The sequence below is a fragment of the Capra hircus genome, chromosome 12 (assembly GCF_001704415.2).
Source record: "Capra hircus breed San Clemente chromosome 12, ASM170441v1, whole genome shotgun sequence".
In the NCBI taxonomy this organism is placed as follows: domain Eukaryota; kingdom Metazoa; phylum Chordata; class Mammalia; order Artiodactyla; family Bovidae; genus Capra; species Capra hircus.
The window spans coordinates 1,819,839-1,839,399 of NC_030819.1; positions in this window are offsets into that span (position 1 = coordinate 1,819,839).

Sequence of the window (19,561 nt, forward strand, 5' to 3'; positions counted from 1 at the left end):
AAAGAGATCGGGACTGTGGTCACTTCACGTGCCCCCCGCCAGGGTCAAGGCGTGTTCCGGCTGCCGCGGTCCCGTCTCCCATCCTGGGGGAGGCAGGGACAGCGGGCGTCATCCCCGAGAGGGCGCCTCGGGGGACAGGATTCCTTGATTTCACCAGCAGGGTGAGTTTCTAGCACGTGAGGCCACAAGGCAGACTTCTTTGCCTTTTAAATTTGTTCCTCCTTTATGTTACCCATTTTTCATTTCAGACGAGAGCAACACAACTGTTTATCCTTATCCATTGCATAATAATGCTTTTAGCAAGACAATAGCAGTAATGTTACTGATAATATCATTCGGAAGACAGCTTAAGGCTTTTTGTTTCAATTTGTGTTTGTGTTTAGTTCCCTTCATCCTCACGGGATAAGCCACTGAGAAGGTGCAGTGAAATGAAAACATCCCTTGAAGTAACGTTTCTCTGTGTGATGAGGCCTCCATCTCAATACACAGGTAGGTTCATATAGCTGCAGTTCATTTTCACTTTTAGGTATTGCTTTGTAAAATTATGTATAATTCCATACAGCGTTTGCATAGTTCCTAAATCAAGTCTACAAAATATATTATAGACGAAGTTTAGCTCCAGTCCCCTCAACTTTATTCCATTTTCCCTCTCCGTTTATAGATAGCCTTTTAAAAAGATATTGGCCTATTTGTCCACTTTTGCATATTTATGCACATATACAGACACACATATATATGTATATACTTAACATATTTTGTTTTGGTTATTTACCAACGTGCAACAAATTGCCAGGAAACTGAATGACATAAACATAACCACACTCATTTTCTCTCTCTCTGTTTCTGTGCAGAAAGTCCGTGGACCAGCTGAAGGGCTCAGCTGGATGATCTGGGCTCAGAGTCTCTCCTGGGGTTCCACTCAGACGCCGCCTGCAGCTGGAGCAGGAAATGCTGTCTCTGGGAGCAGCTGGGACTCCTTCCACGTAAATCTCAGGGCTGCTCCATGCAGAGTCACTTAATGGGCCAGGTTAGGCTTCCTTAAGCATGGCAGCTGGCAAAGATGACAGGCAAGACCCCAAAGCCCGCTTGAACATGAGTGTTAAGAGTAATAACATAAACATGAATGATAACAACTGCATGGAAGAAACGTCACGTATGTTTAAATCCGCTGGTTCATAATGATAAAAACATTTTTATAAAGAACTCATTGGCCTTCCTCACTTGTTTAAAAGATGCTGGAGAATCAACAAACTATTTGGAAAACCAGTGGATAAAGGGAAAGACTCAAGCCTTTATCCTGCCTTTCCTAAATAAACACAGTGTAATCAGAGAGTGGATGGGGGCGGGGGGAATTTCCTTTTATGAAACAGCAGCAGGGGATCCTCGGCCAGAGGCCCTGGCTCCCTTGCAGACTTGTCTGCTCATGGAACGTACGAGCCACATCCTTTAAAAAGCACCTTTGGGTGAATGATCCTTGGGTCCTTCCAGTTTCCAGCATCCTCCCGCTTCCCGTCAAGCTCTTGCCATCAGTACTACCACGGGAAATAAAGACACAGAGAGACTTAATTACTAGAAGAGGAAGAGGAAGACCGAAGCTTTCCCCTGCAGTCCTGTGGACGTCGTCGAAGCCGATCCAGCCCAAGCGCCGGGTGTCACTTCAGGGAGGAGACGCCTGCTCTTTCGTCTCTTCTAGAGGAGGGTGGGGGTTTCTGTGCTCACACAACTCATGCCACTGTTCCTGACTTAGGTCTGACGCCACCATTCAGAGCTCAAATGGCGCCAGGCGAGGCCTGCCCACGCAGACACGCGCCTCCAGCGGGTCCATCCTGGCAACGCCCAGGAGATGCTCCACCTCAGGTCTCATGAACAGGCACAGGCTGTGGCTGCCTTTGCAACAGGGGACTTGCAATGCTGACGTGAAACTGGTTCATCTTGGAGCGCAGGCCATGCTGACTTTACCCCGTGTCTCTGCATTTTCGAATTGGAGGAAGACACTGTCCCCCACGTGCTGAGTGGAGCAGAAGCTCGTTACTGCTTGCCTGTCTGTGCTGAGGCTGGCACACAGCAGGCAGAGACTGACTGGTCATCAGAAAGAAACACGTGTGGGAAGAAGACACCAGAGAAATGTGTGTTTTAGTGCACAGGCTGGGAGAGAAACGGATGCCAGCGTCGCTGTCCACTCTCTGCTGAACTGCCATCAGTGAACGGATTTCAGCCCCAGACGGTCTGGGTGTAAAGCAAGCTGTTTAATCCTTTAGTCCCGTAGACCTCTAAAGAGAAGGGTGGGAATGTTTACACTGGCCCGGAAACTTACCTGTAGCAGCTTCTGTTCATATATTGTAATGGCTGATGGGAGGAATTCTGGAAAATGGGTGGATAATTTTATACCACTTCTCTGATGATTAACTGGGACCCACAGTTGGGTTTGGTTGGTTTGGAAACAACATCATTTTCTTCCTTGCGTGCATGGTGCTAAGCCGCTTCAGTCATGTCTGACTCTTTGTAACCCAATGCATCATAGCCCACCAGGCTTCTCTGTCCATGGGATTCTCCAGGCAAGGACACTGGAGCGAGTTGCCATGCCCTCCTCCAGGGGGATCTTCCCGACCCAGGGATCGAACCCCTGTCTCTTGTGTTTCCTGCGTTGGCAGGCTGGTTCTTTACCACTGGTGCCACCTGGGAAGTCCTATCTTGTTTTTTTTTTTTAATCATCATGTAATAATCACAGGCAGAAACATGAAAAATTGATGAGCTATATACTGTGTCTGTAAGGCGCATGATCGAATCCTGAATGGAAAGCAGGGGTTTTCACAGAAGGAACAAGTTTTGTGTCCGTTCTGTTCATTGTTATTGCCATGATGAGATACCCTTTGAAAATAAATCATATGTATTCAATCATTTCTTGGAGGCCTGTCATTAAAAAGAGGAGCATTTATTACCTTCAAGTATAGGGAATTCTCCTCTGCTTTGTCAGATATCTCACGGTATTTGCTTCCTATTACAGCTCAAGCAAAGATAAACGGGAGAACTAAGGTGAAATAGCGTCTCAGGTACTATGCTTCATCCCTCATCACAAAAGGCAAATCAGGTTTTTCACAGAGAGCGTTTATTCTGCAGCATAACGCGGCTCCTCTTTTTACAAGGTGAGTAAACATCCGTAATGCACTAACGCACCTTTGGCAACACGTTTGTGTTATGCTGGTTTTTAATGTTTGTGGCTAAAATCAAGTTGATATTTCCTCCCAAACCCAGGGCTTCGTGTCATCGGCTTTATGAGGTAACTGACGTCAATCCGCAGCTGATTAATAGCCTGTGATTAAAAATAAATTGTTTTTGAATGGCAGACCATGATCATAACATCAAAAATATCCCCGGAAACCAGAAACAGAAGCAGCCGTGCCCGTGTCTGCCTGCGTCTGTGATGAGACATCCCTTCGTCACCCTTCCCGGCTGTACAGACTTCTAGAAAACGCCGTTTCTGTGAAATCTAGGTTGTCAGCATGCAAAGAAAGTTGGCAGAACACAGGGTTCCGTTGCTAAGTGATCCTCAGCAAATAAGATACGTGTACATTATGGCATTTGATGACACCTTCAGGAGAGCAGAGATTCCAGCCTGATGGGAAACACAGTTTCCGAGAGATGGGAGAGCGTGGGGGGTCTGTCCTGCCCGGCCGAGAACCCCAAGCCTGAGGTTGCCTGAGTCTCAGCTGGGAAATGAAGTCAAGTTCTGTTTACTATTCAGAGTCTCGGCTCTCTCCCTGTTGACTCTCGCCTGACCTTTGAAAGGGACAGAGTGATGGCTCTGGTGTTTCCTTTCACTCTGTCAGAAGGCAAATTCAGTGATAGCCACATGCCCAGGTGAGCAACAGCTCCTCAGTGCAAAAGAAAAGGAAAAGCATTTATTGAATACCACTGCATGCACTGGGGCAGGGTGGGGGCGAAGCATCTGAGAAAATGTTGGGGGCTGGGGGGTGGCTTTTAGTACGAAGTTCCATTCAGTTAGACTGGTCTAGTCTCCTGCTTCCCATGTGAGGTCCAGAGGCGTGGGATGAACGGCCCGTGAGTGATGACCTACGGGGACCTGAGTCCAACCTTTGAACCGCTGCAGGGCGTCCCTCAGGATGTAGCCATGTCTCTGTGAATAAACCAAGTGATAAGACACAGGCACTGATCTTTGAGAAACATAGACCCTTAATTTATGGGCTGTTTAATTTCAGCGATAGTTACCCTTAATGACCCAGCAAGAACCCCTTCCAAGCGAAGATGCACGCGGATGAGAGATCTGATTGCAGGATCGCCAGCTCGCTTGGTGGGATTTCCTCGTCACTCTCCTCTGAGTTGGCTTGGTTGTGAGTATTTTCTCCCAATTTTAACTGAATCCATTGGATTTTCTGGGCCAGTTGCTCTCAATTAGAATCGACACCTTCACCCAGGTCGTCCCAGCGCTTCAAGCTGACAACTGTGCCCATGATAACAATCGGCTCTGTCTGTACTTGGGGATGACCTGATATTCTTATTTACCTCCACACAGGACTGTTGCACGTGCCTGGAAGATGCTGACCGGAACGGTCAGCCATGAGGAAACTTACAAAGGCGAGCAGAACTCTGCCACACTGAGAGGAAAAAACCTTTCAGAACAGGGTGCTATTCCGAAATTGAGACGTTTTTCTAGCAAACAACATGAGTCTGGCAGTTGAAAATTGCCCAGCATTGATGTTCAACAGGCATTTCATTTCAGTGGGGACTCCTTTATCAGCTGTAAAGAAACTGCGTCATTGAAAGCCTCCTCCATTTCTTAATCCTCCACGATCAGCGCTCTGAATATTGTGCTGTTAACACGTAGGAAAGTCCCCAGTGTGAGGATTTTGAAGGCTGGATCTGTTTAACTCAGGGGCCTTGAGTTAGAAGCTCATTGCCTGCAGATGTTTTGCCCTAACGGGACTGGAAACCTGGCGGCTAACCACCAGCTATAAAACGGGGTAAGTGGCCATCACTCCAAGTTTCGGTTTCTTTACCTATAATATGTAGAAAATAAAACCACTACTTCTCAGGATATAAGATGTATATTAGTTAATATGTGTGAAGTGCTTAGCACAATGAATATGTTACCATTTCTTCATCTGTAAAACCAGGATAATAAAAATATAATACCTACCTGTAGGGTCTGGGAACAAGCAGTGAAAGTCGTTCAGTCGTGTCCAGCTCTTGTCAGACCCCATGGACTGTCCATGGAATTCTCCAGGCCAGAATACTGGTGTGGGTAGCCTTTCCCTTCCCCAGGGGATCTTCCCCACCCAGGGATTGAACCCAGGTTTACTGCATTGCAGGCAGATTCTTTACCAGCTGAGACACAAGGGAAGCCCAAGAATACTGGAATGGGTAGTCTTTCCCTTCCCCAGGGGATCTTTCCCACCCAGGAATCGAACCGGAGTCTCCTGAATTGCAGGCAGATTCTTTACCAACTGAGCTATCAGGGAAGCCCAAACTGACCCCAAATGACAGGAATAAACAAAGCAGACAAATTGTCAAAGGGAGAAATGAGCACAGTTGACAAAGGACTCAGAGAGGGTCGTAGATGAGTTCCAGCAACTTTTTAATGTCCAGATTACCTCAATACTACTTCCACTTCTTCAGAGGATGAGAAAAGAATTCTGGATCCATTTTTGTAATGTTACCATTAACAGTAAACAAGGAAGAAAAAAAAAGAAAAACAAAGAGAAACTACAGGTAAATCTCACGAATGATGATACAAAGGTACTAGGTTAAATATTAGCTTACAAAAATGTTAAAAAGCACCATATGAAGAAGTAGGTGAATCTAGTTTTAAAACAACTCCATGTTAGCCAACCTATCCATATGATTTTTATATGAGCGTTGTATAGGAAACAAATCCCAAACTTAAATTCACTGAAGCTGAAAAGGCAGGTGTCACAATTTAACATCTGGAAATTCCCTGGAGGTGCAATGGGTAAGACTCTGGGCTTCCATCGCAGGGGGCACAGCTTCCATCCCTGGTTGGGGACCTAACATCTCACACGCCGTGTGGTGCAGGCAAAAAAAAAAAAGTTAATATCTATTTGTAATTTAACAAAATGTAAGATAGCAATAGCTAGATAATAGTTATATATGAATAGTTCTATGTGTCAGCCCAACATAGTACCAGGCTTAGAGGGCAAACTCAAGGCACGCTCCTGTTAACATCAGCCACTGTCAGTGACGTTTACTGTCCTTAGCACTTGTAACTTTGTTTTGGAAAAACCAAGGCATTGTTAGTTAAAAGGAAAGAAGAGGAGAGGCAAATACAGCAGAGAGAGGGGAAAAGCAGGTAAATTCATGCACAGATTCCATCTATACATCATCTAGTAAGTGATAAAGGTGGTATTTATAATCACCGGGACAAGATGGCTTGGTTATTTAATAAATGGTGTTGAAACAATTGAACCGCCATCTGCAGGAAAAAATAATGAAGTGAGATTCCCTTCCTTATTGCCAACAATAAAATAACTTTCAGCTGGATTAGACATTTGTTAAAAACAACAATAAACATGCAAGTAATACAAGTTCACGTGAAGGCTGCTCTCACAATGATTTAGGAAAGAGCAAGCTTGTCTCAGAGTGCCAAAAACTCAAGTAATTCAAAGAAAGCGCTGATCAATTTATTACAGTGTACTTTTTAGGAGATTTCATTAATAAAAATATAAGACATAGAGTCACGACATATTCAGAAAAAAAATTTATAACACAAATTCCAGTGCTATAAATTGAAAACATCAGACTAGTTAATTTCTAAAATTCCTTCCAGCTCTAAATTTCCATTAACTTAATTTAATAGAATTCACATTTATTGAGCCATACACACTAGGCTTGCCCTGTACATAAAGCAAAACATTTGGGTTGAGTTCCTAACCCCTAGAAAAATCTAGAATGTGGTTGAGGTAGCAAGCACATGAGATACTTAGAAGACTTGGAAAGAATGAATATCAGGAAATCTGGGAAGACGGTGTTGCTGATGCCTGGATAGTTTTGAATTTTTCCAAACATCTATATAAAACAGCAATTAGATGATCAAAAAATCAGTCAACAACATTCATTTGTTATTGCTGCTTTTCAGTCGCTAAGTCCTGTCTGACTCTTTGCAACCCCATGGATTACAGCACGCCAGGCTCCTCTGTCCTCTGCTATCTCCCTGAGTTTTCTCAAATTCATGAATTCATGTCCACTGAGTTGGTGATGCCATCCAACCGTCTCATCCTCTGTTGTCCCCTTCTCCTCCTGCCTTCAGTCTTTCCAGGCATCAGGGTCTTTTCCGATGAGTCAGCTCTTCACGTCAGGTGGTCAGAGTATTGAAGCTTCAGCTTCAGCTTCAGCCTCAGTCCTTCCGATGAATATTCAGGGTTGATTTCTTGAATGCTATATATAGAAAAATTGAAAGTTACTATGAAATATAATTTATATTGTTCCCTATATTCATTTAGCAAATATATAAAGAGCCTTCCAAATGTACCAGGCACTGGCTCGCCCCAAAGCCAAGGGGACCCAGGATGCGGCATGAGATTCAAGTCTGGGAAATTTCAGAAATCTGAAATCCCAGCCAGTTAAATGATTTTCTGAACCTTGCTCAGATTCAGACCAATTTGAAAATAGAGGTAAAGCACTCAAAGATGCTTATTCCTGAAGCAAAGACCTGAAAACAAGCATTGCCATTTGCAGGCTTAATATTAAAGAAATCCATTCTACACACACCCACCTGTGGGGCTGTGAACAGAGGAGGTGCACTGTTACATTCTCGTGTCCCATGGGCTTCCGACTGGTCAAACCTCCAGTTAAAATGCAGCCGAAGATACAAAACAGCCAAACGTTCAGCCAAAATGTTTCCTAACAGCATTGACCAAAGTGACGATTTTGCAGATGAGCCTTGAATTGGAGCGAGACACCTTAAGCTTGCCTTACAAATTAGAAAGCCAAGTGACTGGGCGTGCTTTTACAATAAACAATAAAGGTAAAATCTCCTAGTGGTTCCAGCTTGTATCCAGGATATAAGACAAAGGAGTGTCTTTGAGAACAGAAATATTAAAGGATCTGTCACCTTTGGCAAAGGATGTGGTCACTGGGAAGACATCTTTTATTTAGAAACACTCGAGCCCTTTGTTTGAAGCTATTTTACGTTGCATTTGTGTGTGAGAAAGGAAAGTTTCTAAGCAACCGTATTTTACACTGAATCTCTAATCCCAGTAAAACCAGAGTGCTTTTTCCCTGCTTTTTTTCTAGAAAAAGACTACATATCTATTTTTTATATACTGAATCCTTCAGATGTGTGATGGTTGGTTATCAGAATTGTTTGAAAATTGATAAATTTTTGACATCGAAGTTTCCAGGTGAGAGAAAAAATAAAGCCAGAGACAGACAGAAACTGGATTGTTTTCCCCCTGCCTGCAAATGGAATACCTACAGCTTATTCTCATGCCTTCCCTTATCCTTGCCAAAAACCAGAAAAATCAGATGAGTTTTCTTTTCCACCCAACAAAACCCATTGATGGATTTGATGATAAACTGAAGAATCAGATGCCATCCAGTGGGAGTACCTGTGTGGACTTGAGCAACCATGTGCCACCAAGAGAGATGATGCCTCAAAACCCAGCAGTCTGGCCAATTTTTAAGTCATTGCCCCTAGGCTTGTTAATGAATGAAGCCATATATCCTGCATCTTCCAGGGAAACGAGTTTGATCCCTTGGCCTGGGGAGTTCATGTAGCTGATGCCCTTTGTGTCGTGATCATACGCTCTTTCCCTGACAGACAGCATCTGGTTGTTAAGTTCATTACATTATGTTCATAGGGCAACATCTCAGGACAGCAATTATGGGCCGATAATAAACAATGACTCTTTCTTAGTCCCTTAGAGTTGGGCATAAGGCTGCTGTTGTTGTCCAGGCATTCAGTCGTGTCTGACTCTTTGCCACCCCACGGACTGCAGCATGACAGGCTCCCCTGCTCTTCACCATCTTCCAAAGTTTACTCAAACTCATGGTCGTTGAATCAGTGATGCCGTCCAACCATCTCATCCTCTATCTTCCCCTTCTCCTCTTGCCCTCCATCTTTCTCAGCATCAGGGTCTTTTCCAAAGGCTTGGTTCTTCGCACCAGATGGCCGAAATATTGGTTGAGAGGATGTATTTTGTAGTTAAATGTGCAGACTGACAAGAAGAATTGGGTTCATGCCTTGGATCCACCACTCACTAAGTGCTTTTCTGGACAAGTTAGTTCAGCTCTGTGTCTCTCCATTTCTTTATGAAACTGAGCCAATGACATCTCCCTCATATTGTGATGTAAGTGCTCATTAAATGGCATCTGTTATGGGAGAGTCAAGGCTTATTATCACAATTTCTCCACAAGATAATTATTTATATCAACTGAAGAGTGTGTTGGGGACTTTTCCCTAGAATCCTTTCATGTGCATTTATGTCAGGAATAAATGTATGTCACATTCATTTATGTTATTCAAGCAGGCCTGACCACAACTTGGGAATCAGTCTTTAATCTCACTAAAGTGTTCTTTGGACTACCTTTTTCTGGCAATGCAGTGCACATGTGGGATCTTAATTCTCCCATCCAGGGTTTGAACCCAGTCCCCACCCCTGCAGTAGAAGTTTAGGGGTCTTAATCACTGAACCAGGGAAGTCCTTGGGCCATCTATTTTGAGAAAAAAAAAATTAGCAAGTGAAAGATCTGGAGCCCCTTTTTGACTTGGAGAGCGAAGGATGTGGCCAACTCGATGACGACTTTGTGCCCAGTGCCCTGCAGAATTATTTTGCATTTGGTCTGAAGCCAAAATATCTCTCTTTGCATTTGCACATTTTGGAGGGAGACTGATTTGCTTGTGGAGGGACGTGTCCTGGTCTGTTTGTCAACATCCTTTGCAGCTGCCCCCATTTCACTGAGCTTCTGTCTCAGTGGAAACTTCTCCACTAGGACAGAATACTAAATAGACAACAGCCAGAGGATTTGGGCCTGGGTTCACTGCCAGGTCAGCTGGAAGCAGGGTGAGGAGGGAAACAAGAGGCCGGGAGAAAAGCAACTCTGGACAGCATGGACCTTGGCATGCAGGCAGCCTTGAGTGGACGTGCGCCAGCAGGTTCTGAGTGTGCACTGTGTGGGGGGGTGCCCCCAGGAGGGAGGGAGGCAGAGACCTCAGTGTTATGCAGGGTTCCGTGCAGAGCACCCAGGCTGGGAGGATTTCCAGGGATGCTGTGCTTTATCTCTGTGTTCAGCAGCGTTTTGAACTTGATGGAGCAAGAGGGGTGGACCTGTGAATGCAGTGTGTATACTGAACACCTTCTCCAATGCAGCAGGACTTGGGCAGACATCCAGCAGACATTCTTCCCACCCAGAAAGAAGACGGAGGGGCTCCTGGGTGTCAACACGGGGCCTCTGTTTCCTCTGCCTTGGGGTCGGGTCCTGGGAGAACCGTGGACTTTTCCAATTTGCCTGTGGTCCTGAGGAAGCTTGCACAGTAACAAACCAGCGGCATGTGTGTAAGCACAGAGTGGAGGTGCTCCCACCTCTAGGGTTTGCAGGGGAGAGAAAGCCTATGCTTTCTGCTCCTCCATTTCCATGTGTCCCAACTCTCACCCTGTCCATCCATCCTCCACCATCTGCTCCAGTCACACCATCCTTGGGTAACTAAGTCCCAGAGAAGGTCTGGTGCCCAGGCTTCTTCTCAACACAGGTCAAAGCCCAGCGGGCAGTTGTACAATTGTTTTTGATCAAATTGAGCAGAATGGGAAAAAACTCAGAATTTGTCATATTCAGTAAAGACAGGCATCACTTAATGAAATTTTTGTTCCGGTGCTGTGTGTGTGTGTGTAATGGTAGATGAACAGACATATAGTTTTGCAGTATGAAATGCATTTCCTCTCACCAGTCACAGTCTACGATGTCACAGACTTAGAGCAGAGGCTCCACAAGGCCAGGGCTGTTGTGAGGATGTCCCACCATGCCTGCTGTGAGGATGTCCCACTGTGCCAGGCGCGGCCCACAACTGATGTGAACACGTGGCGGGGCTCTCCAGTCTCGGCAGTTGAGCTTGGACCACAACTTTCCTATCTCTCATTAGAAAGTCCCTGATGAAAAACTAGAAGTAGAGCTACCATACCACCCAGCAACCCCATTCCTAGGCATATACCCAGAAAAAACAGAAACTCAAAATTGGAAGAATACACACACCCTTACGTTCACAGTAGCATTGTTTGTGATAGCAAAGATGTGGAAGAAACCTAAGTGCCAGTCAACAGAGGAATGGATAAAACAGATGTGATATGCATGAACAATGGGATATTAAGTGGCTCATCATGTCCAACTCTTCATTTAGACAAAAAATAATGAAATAATGCCATTTGCAACACTATAGATGGACCTGGAGATTATCATACTAAGAGAAGTGAGTCAGATGAAGACCAGTATCATATGATATCACTTATATACAGAATGTAAAATATGATACATATGAGATTATTTACAAAACAGAAAGAGATTCACAAAGAAAATAAACTAGTTGTTACCAAAGAGGGAGGGACAAATTAGGGGGTTGAGATTAGCAGATACGTGCTACTATGTAAAAAATAGATAAACAGCAGGATCTACTCTGTAGCCCAGGAACTATACTTGATACTTTTCAGTACCTTGCAATAATGTGTTACCTTCCCCCAGGCAAAATGTTGCCTCCATGCAGCTCATTGTGCTGAGGGTAGAGAGCAGGAGGGTATAGCCTAGAGCTTGGACTGGCAAGTAGAAGCCTGGCATGGGGGGAATCAGTGTATCTGTTTCCTGCCCTAAAACAACTGAACTTTTCTAGTATCTGAAAATTGGGGAAGGGGGCCTCCTTGGTGGCTCAGATGATAGAGAATCCACCTGCAATGCTGGAGGCCTGGGTTCAGTCCCTGAGTCAGGAAGTCCCCTTTATAAGGGCATGGCTACCCACTACAGTATTCTTGCCTAGGGAATTCCGTGGACAGAGGAATCTGGCGGACTACAGTCCAAGGGGTTGCAAAGAGTCAGACATGACTAAATGACTAACACACACACAATAATGTATGACGGGAAAGAATATACAGAAGATTGCACGTATAAAACAGATTCACTTTTCTGTGCACCTGAAACATTGTAACTCAACTACAGTTCAATAAAGATCTTTAAAAATGTAGAAAGAGAAGGCTTTCTGATATTCTCTTGTGAGTGTAATATACAAAAACATCATAAACATGCTTTGCCCAGCCTACGTGTGCTGTGTGCATGCTGAGTCAATTCAGTCATGTCTGACTCTTTGCAGCCCCTTGTAGCCTGCAGGCTCCTCTGTCCATGGGATTCTCCAGGCAAGAATACTGAAGTGGGCTGCCATGCCCTCCTCCAGGGCATCTTCCCGACCCAGGGATGGAGCCCATGTCTCTTACATCTCCTACACTGGCAAGTGGGTTCTGTACCACCAGTGTCCCTTGGGAAGCCCTCTACATGTGGTACCAGTGAGCTATTTGTGAGGCTGTGAACAAGGACGCAGTTACGAGAGCATCTGGGCAGGCTGTCCTGCAGGCTGCCCCTACTCGAGTCAGAGAAAGCTCTGCAGGAAGTGGCGGCTTCTGGAAGTAATGGTTAGCCAGCCAGAGGCTCTGCCCTGAGAACCTGACGCTCTTTGCTGGGGAGTTTGAAATGCATCAGCATGGCTGTCTGTAATGGCTGTGAAGACAATTACAACGTTTCCATGCCGCATGTTCTGTTCACATTTGTTCCCCACCTCCTGGGGCTCTCCTCCAAGCCAGGCTTGCCTTTCCTGCGGGCTCCACGGTCCAGTCTTCTCTGCGGTAACTTGTTCCTAGTTCTGTATCTCGATTCGTCCCCAGCCCCACATCCGGCAGACATAAATGAAGCTACGGATTCAGAGAGCTCCTCCCTTGGGTGTTGTCTCTGGTCTCAGCAATGGTAATTTTTTTTTTTTTATAATCTAAGACATTTTTATGTAAATAAAATAATCTCAGTTTCTTAAACAAGACAATTAAACTCCATTTTACCTTGTTTTCCCAGGCTGGTGAGGTCTTAAACTGAGGGAACATCTTTCTTTGAGCCGCGGATGGAAGCTCGGCTTTTATTCTCTTTATTGACTGACATCTTTGCTCTGAATGCTTCCTGTCTGCACCACATGGACCAGATGGGGTGGGGCTGAGTGGTGCCCTGTGGGTGTCTGTCTGAATAGTTTAAACCCAAGTGATAACCGGGGACCCGGGTTCGAGGTCCTTTTCTCCTTCCCGAAGGCCCACATTCTGGTGGGGGCAACAGCTGAGCCCCTCTAGGGTCAATTCCTGAAACTCCACGCAAGTGATAGTGTTTCCCTTCTGTGCCCATGGCCCTGTGGCTCTGGCACCGCTGGGGGGACCGCCAGCCTGAGAACTTGGTCGCCTGTGAAGCCTGTCTCTGCGGGGGGAGCCCTGACTCCCAGAGGGCGGGTGTTGGTTTTGTCGTCTCCTTTTCTGACAGACGACACTTCTCTGCTGGTGGACACCAGCCATGGCGTGGCATCCTAAGTATTCCTTCTGAGAAAGGTCTTGGGAAGATCAGGTCAGCCCGGCCCCCACCTGGCCGAGAGGCTTGTCTCTTGTGTGGATGGTACAGGGAGAGAGGGGGTGACTGAAGCCTCAAAAGCCAGTCCACAGCTCTCCCGTTCCCTCCATTCCTCTGTGTGAAGACGGATGAATGCCCAGATCATTGTTCCCTGGGGTTAGGTCCCAGACTGAAGATAGTCCTGAGCACAGCTAAGGCTGGCCTCGATGGATGTGACCACGAGCAAGAAGTGAAGCTCTGCAGAGGGGGCTGGTGGTGGTATTTGTTAGTAAGCAGCACACCCCAGACTATCCTAACTGATACACTGTCTCATCCTCAAGTGTTTCCTGGGGCGTCGCCACGCCTTTGAGCCCGGGGCCCACTGCAAATCGCTCTCTTTGGCCCCTCAAATGAGAGGACCCTAGCTCTAGTCCCCTTCCTCAGTAAATATTCCCACATAGGTTTCTTGACTACAAAGGTTTACGGTGACTTTTACTGAGAGGTTGAAGGGATGTCAGCCCTGGTGATGGATGGAGAGTCACTGGGGCCGGGGCTGGGGTGACTTGAGCTGGGTCTGTACCCACAGTGCATGCAGAAGGCACAGGGTTCAGAAGTGACTGCCTCTGGTGGAGCTGGGTGAGCTCAGAGCTCCACGGAAGGGTGTGTGGGTCTCTCAACTCAAAACTCTTGCACTGAGTGCCTTTCCCCCTCCCACCAGAAGTTTACATTCCACCTACACCAGCGGCCGGTGCAACTTTACAGCAACGTGTGACAGAGGGGATCATAACTGAAATCCGCCCACACGCTGCACAGACATCGTACAACTTCAAAAGCACCAGAGAAGGACTGAGTAGGTGGGACCTTGATCATTTTTAAAATAGGATTCCTGACTGAGCTCCTGCATAGACTTTGTGGACAGAGGATGCTTTTCTATGCATGCATTTATATGGCGTAATGTATTGATTTTGACAGGGGCATTGAGCATGAACAGCTCATAAAATACTTGGAAAAGAGGAAGCTTTGTTTTTGTCACTTGAGAGACAAGGATGGAGAGAGTAAAAGCACTTTTGATTCGGGGGGTGAGGGTCCCTGAGAGCCGTCTCGCCTGAAGAGTGGGTGTCCTCAGTCCTGGAGTCGTGGCTGTCTCGTTCCCACTGAAAGCAAGACCTGAAATGATTAAACTGCTCTCAGAAATGTAGCTGTGCCTGAGAATAAAGCCTGAGGATATTCATAGGAATCTAGAAACATCCATCACAGACTAGGTCCATGATGTCTATCATTCAGTAAAAAATTGTCATTGTGTAAAGAACTAGACAACTAGGAACAGGCCCTAAACAGACCTGAAAACCACACAGAGGATGGAATTAGCAGACAAGCATTTAAAACAGTTGCTGTAACTGTGCTCTTTATGTTCAAGAAATCAGAGGGAACATCAAACATGGCAGCGAAAGAGACTCGGAAGATAGAAAGTGACTCCTCCAGCTTCTAGTGTGTCTGTGTCGACCCCAGTCTCTCCCCATCTCCCCTCTGGTAACCGTAAACTTGTTTTCTGCATCTGTGACTCTATTTCTGTTTTGTAAATAAGTTCATCTGTACCCTGTTTTTAGACTCCACATAGAAGTGATGTCATATGGTATTTGTCTTTCTCCGTCTGGCTTACCTCACTTACCATGACAATATCTAGGCCCACGCGTGCCACTGCAAATGAAAAGCAGATAACCGAACAAAAAACCCAACCCCTTCCCAAACTCCTAGCAATGAAAACTCTGGTGGCTAAGGAGAAAAATACATTCAATGAAATCCGTAGCAGACGAGACATGGTAGAGGAAAAGATACTTGAAAAAAAAATCTCAAATGAACTTGAATACATTGCAAAAGAAACTATCCAAAATGAAACAGAGAGAAAAAGAGATGGACTCACACACACAAGTCAAACAGTACCATCAGTGGTCTGTGGGGCAGTTTCAAGCAACCTTGTTTTCATATAATCGGAGGCCCCAAAGAAGAAGGAAAAACAGAAAAAGTATTTGAAAAAAATAACATGTAAAAATGTTCCCAATTGAATGAAGGCTATAAAATAATGAGTGTAAACAGCTTAACCAACCCACCTAAAAAAACAAAAAACAAACAAACAAAAAAAAAACAGAAAAAGCATGAAGAAAACGACATCAGGGCATGCTGTACTCTGTGATGAGTACCTCGGTACTGAAGGGGTGGTCCTCTTTCCTCCTTGGGCACAGAGGTTTTATTCCACAAGAAGGCCTTCCGCTCGCTCCGCCTCACCTGGAAACGTTCACTCCGCATTTTGCAGGACCATGGTTTCTTCAGTCTTCCCATCTCAGCTTCAAGGCCTCCTCACATCAGGTGTCTCCCACTGCTGCCGTCCATCGCAGCGCTGTTTCTTCCCTTCGAAGGCAGGGTCACCTCTTGCAGTAAGGCTGGTTCTGATGGAGTGGGCTCTTTGCTTCTCTCTGATGTGTGCAAAGGTGTGGGAGGGCCAGAAAACTAGGGAGGGCGAAATTTCAGGCATGACCCGAGGATGCTACCCGTGGGTGTGTGAGATTCACGCCACTCAGCTCTCTGGCCTGTTAGCCCTCAGGAGGAAGGCCGGGGGAAAAGCCTCTTTTTCCATCTTCAAGCATAAAATGGAAACCCTTTACTGATGACACAGAAGACTGTCACCCCAGGACCGTATTTCACCCTGGGAACAAACGTAGGAGCAAACGCGGTTAATATCACGCGAGGCGCTCGTCGAGTGTGCAGAGGTGATGGGAAGGCTGTGGGGCCGCTTGTGTCCTTTTGAAAGTTTTATAAGTAAACAAAATTGCTTTTAAAATAAAAAGGCTGTGATAGGACTGGCTCTTCCTGGAATTATTCCCAGGACATGCTATATAACAGAACGAATGTGTTTTTGAATTAAATGAAAGAGCCATGAAATTCTTGGATAAAATGGAGCATGTTGTGTTTTGGTCTATGAAAAGGGAAAATACCCTTTCCACGATGCCATAAAGGGATGGAGCTTTGGCATAACTAATGAAAATAAATTACATAGTCTTACAGAACATACGGAAAAATAGGCACTATTAGTAAACTTAGAAAAACGCTGTCAGTGAAAGACATTTTCATATGTTTCTGGGCTTAAAATGCACTAAGGGATGCCTTGGTTATGAGCGCTGGTAATTTGGTAATAATATAAGGTGCTAGTTGGGTGACTTAGTTTGCATTAATTAGAAGTTAGGGATTATAAAAAAACCCATTATTTTAAATAAGCTATATTACGTCTTAAAAACCTCAGTCATATAATTCATTACTTAACTGCAGTTTATGAACTGTTTTCTTTGTACTTATGTGCTTCTGGACACAGCAGTAGATATGCTTTTGAGTTAATGAGTTTTATTAGACTGATTCATCAATTTTGGGGGGGAGCTATTTTCAACATGTACAAATACATTGAATAGTCTTCATGTATTCAAGCAGTCTATTAGACGTCTCATCTTCTGTAAGTGAAAGTCGCTCAGTCATGTCTGACCCTTTGCAACCCCATGAGAGTCCATACTGGAGTGGGTAGCCATTCCCTTCTCCAGGGGATCTTCCCAAACCAGGGATCAAACCCGGGTCTCCTGTGTTGCAGGCGGATGGATGCTTTACTAGCTGAGCCACCAGGAAAGCCCTATCTTCTGAAAAGAGCATTTAAATTCCTCATCTTTCCTTCCTTCCATCCTCCCCACCCACCTCCCTTCCTTCCTTCCCTCTCACAAATCTGCCGTTTCCTATAGTGAAATAAGGTAAAACACTTAGACAACTTCAAAAATGGGAAAGCAACACTATTTTGGAAGCGGGTGTGTGAAGGCACATCCTTCCTGATGCTAAGGAATTCTTTGAAACAGAAAGGAACATCCCACAAGGAAAAGAGGGTCCTTGAACAGAGAATTTAATCAAGAATAAAGACCAATAGGGGTGATTGTAACAAAGGGCAGATCACTTATTGCTTATAATTTACAAAAACTATAACAGACAAAGCATTTAATAAATCTCCTAGCAAAGTACTGCAGAAAAACCACAAACCATTTCAAACCGTTTGAAATCCCTAACAGGCTAATCCTTGAGAGTTTAGAGCTCTTTTTCCCAGCTTTATAGATGAGGGCGTTGGGAAAGTCTCTGGTTTAAGGCTATGAAATGAGCAAGGAAAGGGGTGAAACTCATAATCAACAGCTCTGCGCCCAGACCGCAAAGAGACAGCCCTTCCAGTTTACAGAGGGCAAAATGAAACAATCCCACTGCTGTTCCGAGTGACCAGTTCAGCTGACATACGTATTTGCAACAGACAGAATCTGTCTCTGCCCCCTGCCCCTCCTCCCCACAAAGCCCAGTGCTCCACAATAAACGTCTGTGAAAGGGATGAATGCGGAGAACAAACACATAAACAAGCAGGCTTCAGAGAGAACGCGCGCGCGTGTTGTGTAAACGCCCTGTTACCAAACGTTGGACCGCAGTGTTCCCAAAGAGAACCTGATCACGTCGGCAAATGGGCAAACCAGGAAGTGAGGGCCTTGGCGGATTAGCCCTGAGGCCCGTTCAAACGTTCCCTTCTGATACCGAGCCAGGACCCGCCGGTGATGACATGAGGGAGACAGAAACACACAGCCCTCAGTCGCTACTTAGGAAAATCCATCTTTTCTCTGGGTTTAGGGGCAAAGCCATAACTCTCTTTCAGAACAGCCTTGCCGCATTCATTTCCTCTTTTCAACTTCTGGACACGACAGTAGTTTCATTGCTCTTCACTTGGATCTATGGGGTTTGCGGCTGAAGTCGTGATGCAAAAATCTATGTAAACAGCAGAGGTTTAATCGTTGAACAAAAGCTCCCTGCTGCCTCTGCCTGACCCTCCTGTCTACTGGGAAACAGGGCCGAGGGCACTGAGTGCCAGTGACCTGCGCAGCGTTGTGCCGTCAGCCTAGAGCCGAGTGTGCAAGAGGGCTCGCCACCTCCGCAGACCTGGCTCTCAATGCTGAGCTGCTCGAGACACTTCTGTCTTGCTGTGTTCCCTTCCTCAGACAGAGGTTTGTTTGTTTAATTGAACTAGAGTTGATTAGCAGGATTGTGTTAGTTTCAGGTGTAGAGCACAATGACTCACTTATACATGTAAACCGTGCGACCCCATGGACTGCAGCCCGCCAGGCTCCTCTGTCCATGGGATGCTCCAGGCAAGGATACTGCAGTGGGTAGCCATTCCCTTCTCTAGGGGACCTTCCTGACTCGGGGACTGAACCTGAGTCTCCTTCACTCCAAGCAGATTCTTTACTGTCCGAGCCACCAGGGAACCCCCATATACATATACACACATATACATATCTATTCTTTCCCAGATTCAAACAAAGTAGCTCCTGGCGCCGTACAATATGACCTTGTTTCTTACTTGCTTCATGTTTTATCCATAGTGTGGTGTTCATGTTAGTCCCAGCCTCCTAGTTTATCCCTTCCTTTCCCTTTCCCCTTTGGCAACCATACTTTTGTTTGCCATGTCTGTGGGTCTATTTCTGTTCTAAAACTAAGTCCATCAGTCTCTGTTTCTTCAGATTTCACATGTAAGCGATGGCGTGTGTTGCTTGTCTTTCTCTGACTTCCTTCGCTGGGTGTGATAATCTCTAGCACCATCCATGTTGCTGCAAATGGCATTATCCCATTCTTTTCCACGGTTGAGTAGTGTCCCCCGTGCATACGTGCCCCCTCTTCTCATCCACTCGTCTGTCCACGGGCCTTTGTGTTGCTTCTCTGTCTGGGCTGCTGTGAACAGTGCTGCTGTGAACGCTGGGGTAGAGCTGACTGAGGTCAGATGACGTGGGACTGAATAGGTGTGGGCCAAGTACTGGTCTGGCATGATGCTGAAGCTCCGGAGTGGTGACACAGAGGATGGATTTGAAGGGCATCCTTTCTCAACATCTCTGGGTGAAACACGACTAAGAAGACCCTCCTGGATGGT